We start from the raw sequence: 11444 nt of genomic DNA, 5'->3' as shown, positions 1-11444 counted from the left end.
AATAACTAAATGCCATCATCTAAAATAATCTAGACCAGCTCATATAATTCTGAACATCAGATCATGTAAAAAATAGTGACAGGGCTACTTTATTTGTACCTTGTATTTCTGTGTAGTAAATTGATTTATGGCCTAGCATACTTATTAATGAAAGCAACTAGACCTAAGTACTGCAGTACATTTTCATTTTCTAGATCTACTTATACTGTTGCATGTAAATGATCCTGTACAATAACTTTTGTATGACAATCTAAACAGGACATTTTAAACATTCAGCTAACCTTCCACACAAGCATTTTAGTCTTTTAGAAATATATAAACTAAAATGAGAGATAACATCAAATGAATGAATAGATTTAACTGCCCTAATTGTTTGATATCATACAATCAGTGAGGCCTACTCCCCAAAGTACAATGTATTGATCTAGGTGGCCTAAAAACTGGACAAATTTCTTATCTTTCACATCCTCAGATGGCAGTAGCTTCCGGCTAATCAAAGTGACAGCTCTCTGGCTACTGTTCTCTGATAGCCTAACGCTAGTGCTGCACCTGACACCTTCACAGCAACCCCCTGCTGCAGTTACCATGAGCCACAGAGTGGACTCTGCTGAGACTGACGGCCTTCCCACACACCGCTGGGATTTGATCTGCGGCCTCAATGCGCCACTGGGATTAGCCCACTGCACCTCTATTGATGGCAGGAGATTAGATTAGGACCTCCCTGCATTCCCTAGCTGGGTCTTAAATCACTGTAGTGCGATGTGGCCCACTTTTCACCCACTTTATTTTTTTTTTTTTTTCAATTAATCTGCTTTGCTTGCATGACTGGGCCAACTTTGGTCTCATGTGTAGGGTTGAGCACACAGGATGGTGCTCCCAACGATTGTTAAAGGTGGATTAAGTTAGAGTTCATACCCATGTTTTTACTTCCTGAGTGGATAGACACCTGATGCACTGAAATGTACAACAAATATTTTGCCTGATTCAAGACACCTGAACAATGTAAATACAGTATTTTTTTTAATCTTTAAAATAGTGTGTATTATGATAAATACAAAACAGGACTTTTAATTAAATGACAGATTTAAAAAATGTAAAATTGCAGCACATTATCAGCACACATGCATAATAAACCGAAATGTTAGTAAAACAGTTAACAAACTGTTAATCAGCTGTGTTGAGTTACTTCAACAGGATAAATAGCCATTATTTTTGCCGTTCTCTTGTATGGTTTATCAGTATGGTTTAGACTGTCTCAGGTCAAATAAATTAATATGAAAACGGCATCTAATATATAAATCAGGGCTCCAATTAGCAAAAACACCAGTCAAAGGATGTAGTCCTATTCTAGACCATTAGACCTCGTTTCATTTTAATAAAGAATGGCTCCCTTCAACTTTTTTGTGATCTAATAAGATTAAAGTAGGTTTCTGATTAATCATTTGGTGCTCATCAGACAGCTTTGGATATTAAGTAATACCACCCCCACATTTTATCATGTAAAACATGGTGAAAGTTTTATACTGTTGGGATTGTTTATCAATCTGGCAATCTGAACATGATGCTCTCTTCACTGTCACGTGAAGCACTGCTATGCCCACTCAGCAAGTGCAGGCATATCCTAACTTCCATCTGCCTATGACCTCAGTTTGTGTTTTCTTAACCCCCCCACCCCAAACCAACTTAATTACTCTCCATTGCATTAGTGCAGTATCCATACAGCACTGAATTAGTGCATGATTGTTCATGTTGGTATCACTGCACATATTTATTTATTTTCTAATTGTGGTATTTTTGGCACCGCTTTCTAATAAAAAATACAACCGCAACCCATTTTTTAATGCTGAACAATGATTATTTAATGACAGTTTTATTATTTCCTTTGTCAAGCCAGACTGACAGGTATTGTACAAATTGTAGTGAGAATCTTGGTTGATTTTTATATATACACATTCTACACATAGTTTAGTCCTTGTTTAGAAACTGTTTGTGTACTGGATCCTTTGGTATTCTCAGGGTTCGAGACGACACATGCAGTTGTACCAAGGTTTGTATATCGATCAGAGGGGCATTATGGGGGAGCAGACTGGCTGCAGGCAGTGTCAGGTCTGTCCACTGGACTGAGGCTGCCGTTGGCCCCGGGACTGACAGCCTGGCGAAGTGAAGTTGAGGGGAAGAGAGGTGCAGAAGCTTGAGGGAGGGGTTAATCCCCTCTGAACCAGGGCAGATGTTGTTAACGAGTCGCTCTCAGATCAGCTCCAGCCGTGGGAAAATAGCATCCAATCCTCATGGGGTCAGGGCTTTGAGCTGACCCTTACTGACTCATCCCACCTCGCAGAGCTGCCCATTCTTATGTACTTTATTTAGGTGAAGGTCTTACCTCTCTGACCAATGGCCATACTTAATTTCTTGGATTAAAGACTTAACAGAATTAACTTGCAGGTCTGGATTATCTTTATAATTTCTAACTAGTTTAATTCATTATTCAAGTCCTACATTATGGGATGACATAGCTTATGACAGCTTTCTGACCCTGCCCAAAAGCACTAAACTGATGCTACACTACTACAATAATGTAAGATCCTGAATGTGGTCTCAAAACTCTTAGGAATGAAGGAAAGCAAGCCTAGAATATAAATATGTGTGTCATACATTTTATTTTATAACATGACATGACGGTTGAAATTAACTTCAGGTTAAACATGGGCGGATGAGTGTTTGTGTGCCAGCTTGCTCGTCCTGTTGCTGTGATGTCTGCTGTTAACAATAGCTGCGGCTGGAGCTACATAGTGCATCCCAGCCACAAAGAATGCTGGGAGTGGGTGGAATAAAGGTTGGTCGCTTCTCAGTCAGGTTCAACCATGAAGTCCAGGTGCAAAAAAACTGTGCTAATATTAGCAGTCATTGAATTTGAATGAAAGGAACTTAACTGTTAAACCCAGCTGTAATGGGAAGACTTATTTGGGGTAGAGGAGCAAAACAGGTGCAAAAACTTTGTGCTAATGTTAGCAAACAGCAATACAAGAATTAAAAACATGACGTTTTACGTTGTTTTAACACATTTAGATTAAAACAAAGGTGAGTTTTTACACTGATCAGCCATAACATTAAAACCACTTCCTTCTTTCTACACTCACTGTCCATTTTATCAGCTCCACTTACCATATAGAAGCACTTTGTAGTTCTACAATTACTGACTGTAGTCCATCTATTTCTCTAAATACTTTTTTAACCTGCTTTCACCCTGTTCTTCAATGGTCAGGACCCTCACAGGACCACCACAGAGCAGGTATTATTTAGGTGGTGGATCATACTTAGCACTGCAGTGACAATGACATGGTGGTGGTGTGTTAGTGTGTGTTGTGCTGGTATGAGTGGATCAGACAGCAGCGCTAATGGAGTTTTTAAATACTGTGTCCACTCACTGTCCACTCTATTAGACACGTTCTAAAGCAGTTTTATAAGTTGTTTAGCTGGAAACACTGACAGGCTGGTACCTATATATTTTACAGTCTTACTTAGAATATCATTTCAATGTACAACGATCAGTACAAAGACAAGTATGATTTCCCCCCATATATTTAAGTAAAATTTTATTTAAAAACAAATACCCACAAAAAACAAAATACACCCAATGGTAGGTTGCCCAGCTTTAGACATTCATTCATTCAGTTATTGACTGTTTTACCACCACTTTATCCTATTCAGGGTCACGATAGGTACAATTCACCTGACACAATGTAGGAAACACCCTGGACAGGTTGTCAATCCATCACAGGGACCAACATTAGACACATACAATGCAGTTAAATACTTAAAAATGAGGTATTTTACTCTACTGTGACCCCACATCATGGCTTGCAGTATGATCGTGAAATGGTTAAGTGACATTATTCAATACTCTCATTATTCACTATTGGTAATGACATGAATTGGTTTGTAGCTAAGCATTTGAAATGTTCTGTTGTACTATTAGTATAAGTATCCCTTTCCAGCACAAAAATCTAACAGAATGTTTACATTAGGGGAAAAGAGACCTTTGTTGTTTATTCTGTTCTCCAGGGTTACATATAATCGCAACACCCGAGCCTACACTTTATACAAACAGATTTAATACCTATCTAAACAAATCTAATGAACTTTTAGATCAATGACAGTGCTCAATGTGCTCCATTAAGGTATCTATAATTGTTTATTTAATAGTTTGTTTGCTTTAGATCTATTTGTAAAGTTAAAGCAAACCTAGACAGACTGTATTAGTCAACTGTCACTGATATTATAGATTGGTGAATGAAAACATCGAGGAAATCAGACCTTTTGTTTTCCCTCAGGAATTCTGTCATTCATTCTCTTTATTGTATGCTTAGCCTACCCATTTAATAGGCTGAGCATACTTGGGAGGTGCTTTTTGGTTTTATACAGTATTTGACGTAGGATAGAAACAGGTTTTGGAAGCTAATAAAATAGGACAATAGTAAAAAAAAGCTTTATTTGCATTGTTGGCACTTTTCTACAGCTCTAGTCAGCGCATCTTTAAACACATAACATGGACTTTACCGTATACAGTTAAAGGCAAAGTTTGTGAACTATTTGGAATTACATAAATTCTACTAATTACTAATTAAATGTGTTCTAGTATTCATCTACCAGCACTATTTCCAAAAAAGATGGGACATTTTGTAAAAAGCAATAAAAACAAGAATCCAAGATTTCCATTGTTTTAACTGACCAGCTTAATTCAAATTTATTATTTGATGTATACACGACTCTCTAAAATTTTGAACAAATGCATTTGTATTGCTGTGTTTTATCACCTTTCTTATTAATGACACTTTTTTAATCATTTGGGAACTGAGTATACCAACTGTTGTAGTTTTACATGTGGAAAAGTTGTCTTGCTTGATAAAAGTATTTAAGTGCTCAACAGTTATAACTATGTCATCTGTGAAGCATGGTGAAGGAAGGATCATGGCTTGTGGCTGCTTGAAATCAACGAGAGGCATTGATTTTCTAATAGATTAATACTTTGAGCATGATAGGATGGCGGTGGCACTGTGGCTCAGTGGGTTGCCAGTATACTTTTACAGGCCTGGCATATCGTTGATTAACAAATATGTCTAAACAATACATGAAAGGTACAATTTGTGATAAGAAAGTATATTTTTTATATATTCACCTGCTGCCAATTGACTAATATTGTATTACTCATAACATAAATACTGTGGTACTCATCCTACATGCTGTGCACTTTACTATTATTTTTTAAATACTCCACGTGCTGCTAGCTTACATTATCTGTATGTTACTGTATATTGCCATCGGTATGTTACAATATATTGTGTACCTCTGCTTATACACTGATCACTGAATACTGTACATACATACTGTACATGCACACGTCCATACATATTTTAAATATTGCCTGCATATAGTCTTTTTTTGTGTTTAATGTTTAATTTTCTTGTGCATTGTCTGCAACTTGTACATTGCTTGTATACTGTATTTATACTAGAGAGATACCATCAGCCGGAACCAAATTCCTTGTGTGTATCCACATACTTGGCCAATAAATCTGATTCTGATTCTGATTATTGTAAGATAAGTATTTTGTAAGTAACAAATGGCAAAATTCAAATGATTTTCAATGTTTTCTTGTAACTGTGAGTTTATATCTGCTATATTATCTATATCCCCTTTTATATCACCCCCAATGGAGCTTTAATGCCAAACCATTGGAAGTCTGACTCTTTGGTAACTGATGTGAGCCACATATGTTCAGTGACAGTGAAACAAATTTAATTCTGTACAGACACAATGCAGACAGTACAGAGGTTAGGGAGCTGGGCGTGCAATGAGACGAGCTATGATTAGACCCCTCATCTAGGCCACATTTATTGATTAGTGGTGGTGGAGGATGTTGAAAGGAAACAGAGATTGACAGATGAACAAAGAGCGTTTCATGTTATACTCCATGTGACAGATCCTTATCATATCTGTATTGTCAGGAGAATGTAGAGGTACATTAGTCTCATTCTGCTCCAGACTTTGGTTCTCTAAGCTTCTTTGAGCCTTTCTTACAGTGTTGCTCACTTCAGAATCCAGACAATAAATGATAAATGTAAAGGTTGTGTTACAATTACATATTTGCATTGTCAACAAATGCCTTTTAAAGGATTATAGGAGTCAAATGTTATGAGTAATAGTTTATAATAATAATAGTTTTTTGTTGTTGACTAACCATAATCGTAATAATGAGAGACTGATGCTTGAAATATTGGTGTGTGTTCATTTAATATGTATGTTGAAAGAACAGATATGCTTATTTATATTAAATACCCTTGAACTACAAAAAGTGAAGAGGTAAATCCTCTTAAGTACTTGATTATGTTTTTTTAGATTAGTTAACATGTTTTTAATTTAATCTAGAGATTTACTAATAACTTCCAACACCACCAACAAGACAGAACATCTAGGGTAGAACTGTAGTAAAAAAAAGTGACAGGCCTTCACAGCTGTTAAATATGTTATTAAAAGGCTTAAAGGATGATGAGGTTCCTTAAAATGTACACGTTTCTTACATAGACTGTAAATATTAGTGTACAAATCTGCCTTTTTCTGATCATGTGCTGTATAATAGGTGACTAGAGTAAGTTTAGGTCTTCTCAGTCATCTGATCTATTCATTTTGCTTACAATGTGTCATACAGACTTTTACTTTATTTTATCTTATTAGAACAAAATGTGGACCAATTGACCAGTAAAACCGTTTGTAAAACATTATGTAATTTAAGAAACTAAGTTATTTAACACCCATATCACTAAAGAAATTGTGACTTGGTCCCTTTGGTGACTTAAACATCCAATTAAATTGATTTAACTAACTGAGCCAGGATTGATTTTAGCCAGGCATGCAGAATATAAGCTACAATTCATTCATCTTGAATCTCACAATGAATTCAAGCAGTCAGCATAAACGTTCTACAGGAGAACTATGCCATGGCCTAAAGAAATTCCAAAATAACTAAAACATGTTAAATCAAATCAAATCACTTTTATTGTCACGGCACATTAAAACAGGTGTGAAAAGTGAGTGAAAATCTTGGGTACATAGTCCCTCACAGTTGTTAACACACATTTGCTTACATAAATCTTACATAAAACTAGCACCATCTGTTCAATATATACATGTAAAGCTATGAATGTACAGATATACAGCATTAAAGTATAATCTACTGTGAGTCCGTTAATGTAAATGTTTCAAGTATTATTCCGGCATATAATGTTTCAATTTAGAATTACAATAATTTTATAATGTCCAGATGTGCAGGTATTGTACAGTAATGTGTGTCAAGTCAAGTCAAATTTCTTTATATAGCACTTTTTACAATGAACATTGTCTCAAGCAACCTTACAGAATCCAGGACCAACAGACCAAAAACCCCTCAAAGCTTGTCTAGAAGGCACTTGGGGTCCATCAAACCATCGTGAGAGCCTTTATCTTCAAATGGGTAGAACGTGAAAAATCAATAAAACTACCCAAGAGTGGCTGGACTGTGAAAATTAGGTCCTCAGCAACAACTCATCCAACAAAGCATCTAAGAATTGCATGTATTTAACCTCAGCTATGGTATATGTTATGATGTCACAACACAAAAGCAACTATGCAAAAATAGCAAAGATAAATATACCAGTAGTCTGATGGTGTGAGAGTGATTTGCTTTGTGTGTTAGGACCCGGACAACTTGTCATTATTAAGAAAATGACAAAAAATCCTCAAAAACCTTGCAGTGTGTCTGATTAAAGTGTCTAAAAAACAATCTGGGCTAAAATTTCTATACAGTGATAAGAAAAACTAAAAATAGTGCAACCTGTGAAAGAAAAAAATGAGAAGTATTAACAAGAGCAAGGTAATGTTTACTATAGAAGCACTTCTAAAAGTCGCTCTGGATAAGAGAGTCTGGTAAATGCCAAAAATGTAAATGTAAATACATAATCAGTTACTACAACAGAATGGTACTGGATGTGTTTTTTAATAGTCCTAAATTACCATAAATTATTTAGTGTGGCAAAAGTAATAACAGAGGAAATCAAAATGTGAGCAATACTTTTTAAGGGCTCTCTTAAAGAACCACTAAATGTTAAAATAGCAGCGTGTAACCACTTAATATCAATTCAACTGATCTCCTGTGAAACAATCTCAAGATCAAAGCTTGTGATTGCTAATTGTGCTCTTGAAATCATGCAAATCAAAGCAAGCTCTGTGGTTTCTACTAATAAACCAGTGCGCGCCACACATTGTAATGTCTGATGCAGATTCAGCAACATCTACTGTTTTTTTTTTTAATAAGTGGCCCTGTTTTTTGAGAGTCCAGATATTTGAACCTAATTTGTGATGTTTTGCATTTACTTTGGAGCAGTAATACAGTCTTAAACTTTAAAGTTTTTGTGTTTGATGAACACCATCTTGGTACTAGATCTAGCAACCTGCTATAGGGAACTTACTGTAAGTTACAGAGAAACTTTGGTGGTAGAGGTTAAAGGTACAGAAGAATAAAGCGTCAGCCCAGACGTAATTGTAGTGCTTTAAGTTTGTATTCGCTCCTCCCCGTTTGCCTTTCATCTCATCAGGTGTCATGTGTAGCAATGCAGATTTTACCTTCAGGCACTGCTTGTTAAAATGGTATTAGGGGTGTTTTAAAGCTCACTAAAGCTTCATTTGAAAGGTTTTACCAAGTGATATTTTGCCGTGTCGTTTGTAAGGCCCACACTACCGGGTCATCTTTTGTCGCACGGCTCTTCACTCAACAGGAAAAGGAAATGAGAGTTAGGTCTGTTTTGTTTGCTGTAAATCAGAGGAAGTACAGGTAAACAAGACTACTTTATGCAAGTACTTAGACAACCCGTAATCAGAAAAAGGTGGGACAGTATGGATGGCTTGTGCCCTTGCTTTTTATGCCCTAAAATTCCTCCATATTTCTTGAATCATTTAATAATATTATGCACTGTAGAGGGAAATATATGCAAATCTCTTCCAATTTTTCTTTGAGGAACTTTTTTAAACATAATTTTTTCACACTGTTGTTGACAAACTGGAGATCCTCCTCAAAGTCTCAACCTTTTGTTGATACTGCTTTTGTTCCAAATTATGATTACAATCCCCTGTTGACATCACCTGTTTGACAAGGTTTGACAGGGTGGCCAGACAAAACATGAAATACACAGATCAGCCATAACATTAAAACCACCTCCTTGTTTCTACACTCACTGTCCATTTTATCAGCTCCACTTACCATATAGAAACACCTTGTAGTTCAACAATTACTGACTGTTGTCCATCTGTTTCTCTGCATGCTTTGTTAGCCCCCTTTCATGCTGTTCTTCAATGGTCAGGACTCTCCAAGGACCACTACAGAGTAGGTATTATTTGGGTGGTGGATCATTCTCAGCACTGCAGTGACACTGACATGGTGGTGGTGTGTTAGTGTGTGTTGTGCTGGTATGAGTGGATCAGACACAGCAGCGCTGATGGAGTTTTTAAACACCTCACTGTCCTTGCTGGACTGAGAATAGTCCACCAACCAAAATATATCCAGCCAACAGCACCCCGTGGGCAGGCTCAATGATGACCAAGTCTCTGACTTTACATCTACAAGGTGGACCAACTAGGTAGGAGTGTCTAATAGAGTGGACAGTGGGTGGACACGGTATTTAAAAACTCCAGCAGCGCTGCTGTGTCTTATCCACTCATACCAGCACAACACACACTAACACACCACCACCATGTCATTGTCACTGCAGTGCTGAGAATGATCCACCACCTAAATAATACCTACTCTGTGGTGGTCCTGACCATTGAAGAACAGAGTGAAAGCAGGCTAAAAAGTATGTAAAGAAACAGATGGACTACAGTCAGTAATTGTAGAACTACAAAGTGCTTCTATATGGTAAGTGGAGCTGATAAAATGGACAGTTAGTGTAGAAACAAGGAGGTGGTTCTAATGGTATGGCTGATCAGTGTATCTCAGGTTCATCCTGTCTGCAATGAAATAAAAGTCAAAGTAAATGTAAGAAACATTGCCTTTTATTTGCATTTTTCATACTGTCCCAACTCTTACTGATTTGGGGTTGTAAGTTTGTTCATGCAGGAAGGTTGGACAAACACATAATTACTGAGTAGGAGCAGGACCTTTAAATTAGTCTTAACAAATGTACCCACAATTACACAGTTTTGTATTTCATACCCTGAAGTAAAAATGACTAAAACTGCAAATTAAAGAGAAAGTAAAACAGACATTTAGCCTCAAACTTTAAAACAAAAGAACTAATAATGGAATATTTTAACCATTAAACCCTTTAGTTACTGTAACTGTTGACTTACTGTTGGATCTAGAGTGTATTTGTTTGCATCTAATATTTAGATAAATGTATGAATACATACTGTACATAAACTGGTTGAACTGGTAAACCCAATTATAGTACTGTATATACACAATGTATTTTGTAGAATGCCTTAATAGCCTATTTAGTGCAATGGTTATGTATTTTCAAAATCTTAATAGATATACCATTAAACTCTTTAATTTTACTCATTAATTCTCATATGTAACTGTATATAAAGGGACAGTGGTAGCCTAGTAAGTTGAGCTTTAGGCCATTAGTCAAAAGGTTGTGGGTTCAAATTCTGGCTCTGTCATGCAGCCACTGTTGGGCCCTTGAGCTAAGCCCTTAACCTTACAGTAGCTGACCATGTGCTCTGACCCCAGCTTTCTAAAAAGTGTGATATGTGGACCAAACATTTCACTGTACTATACAAGTGTATATGTATATATGACAGATAACGGCATTCCATCTGGCCTAGATTGTTATTATTGTTAAATAGCAGTAACACTTTCTACAAGTTCATTCTACAGTATACATGCATTATTGACACAGCTATACTTCAACACACAGCTTGAGTAGGGTTCATAAGTGTTTTTACCTGTTTTTTACTTTGTTTGTATTTCCTTGTATATTATTTTGTTCATGAAAACAATGACGTTCTCTTTGTGGACTGATTGCCATTGTTCATTTAATAATGCTTTAGGGATGGTGTGGAGTTTTTATACATTACGTGTATGCTGATGGATCAACAGACAATTAGTTGACTGACAACGACAACAACAAGAATACTGACAACGACAACAAATACAATAATATCAATAGTAATAATAATAATAACAACTGTTTCACTAATAATATAAACTATAATATAATGATATAATCAATAATATAAACTAATTCACTTGTAAAATCAATAATAAATAAAAAAGTATACACATTATTTTTTAGGTGTCTGTGTTGTTGTTTTTTTAAGGGGGGGTTCTTAAATTCTTTTAACAATTATTATTCTTAATTTATTTTCAGTTTTTTTTTCTGCCAATAAAGCATTAAGGTAGAAAAAGTACA

The sequence above is a fragment of the Trichomycterus rosablanca genome, chromosome 8, assembly GCF_030014385.1.
Source record: "Trichomycterus rosablanca isolate fTriRos1 chromosome 8, fTriRos1.hap1, whole genome shotgun sequence".
Classification (NCBI taxonomy): domain Eukaryota; kingdom Metazoa; phylum Chordata; class Actinopteri; order Siluriformes; family Trichomycteridae; genus Trichomycterus; species Trichomycterus rosablanca.
The sequence above is the reverse complement of the archived record's forward strand: the minus strand, read 5'-3'. Positions refer to the sequence as shown.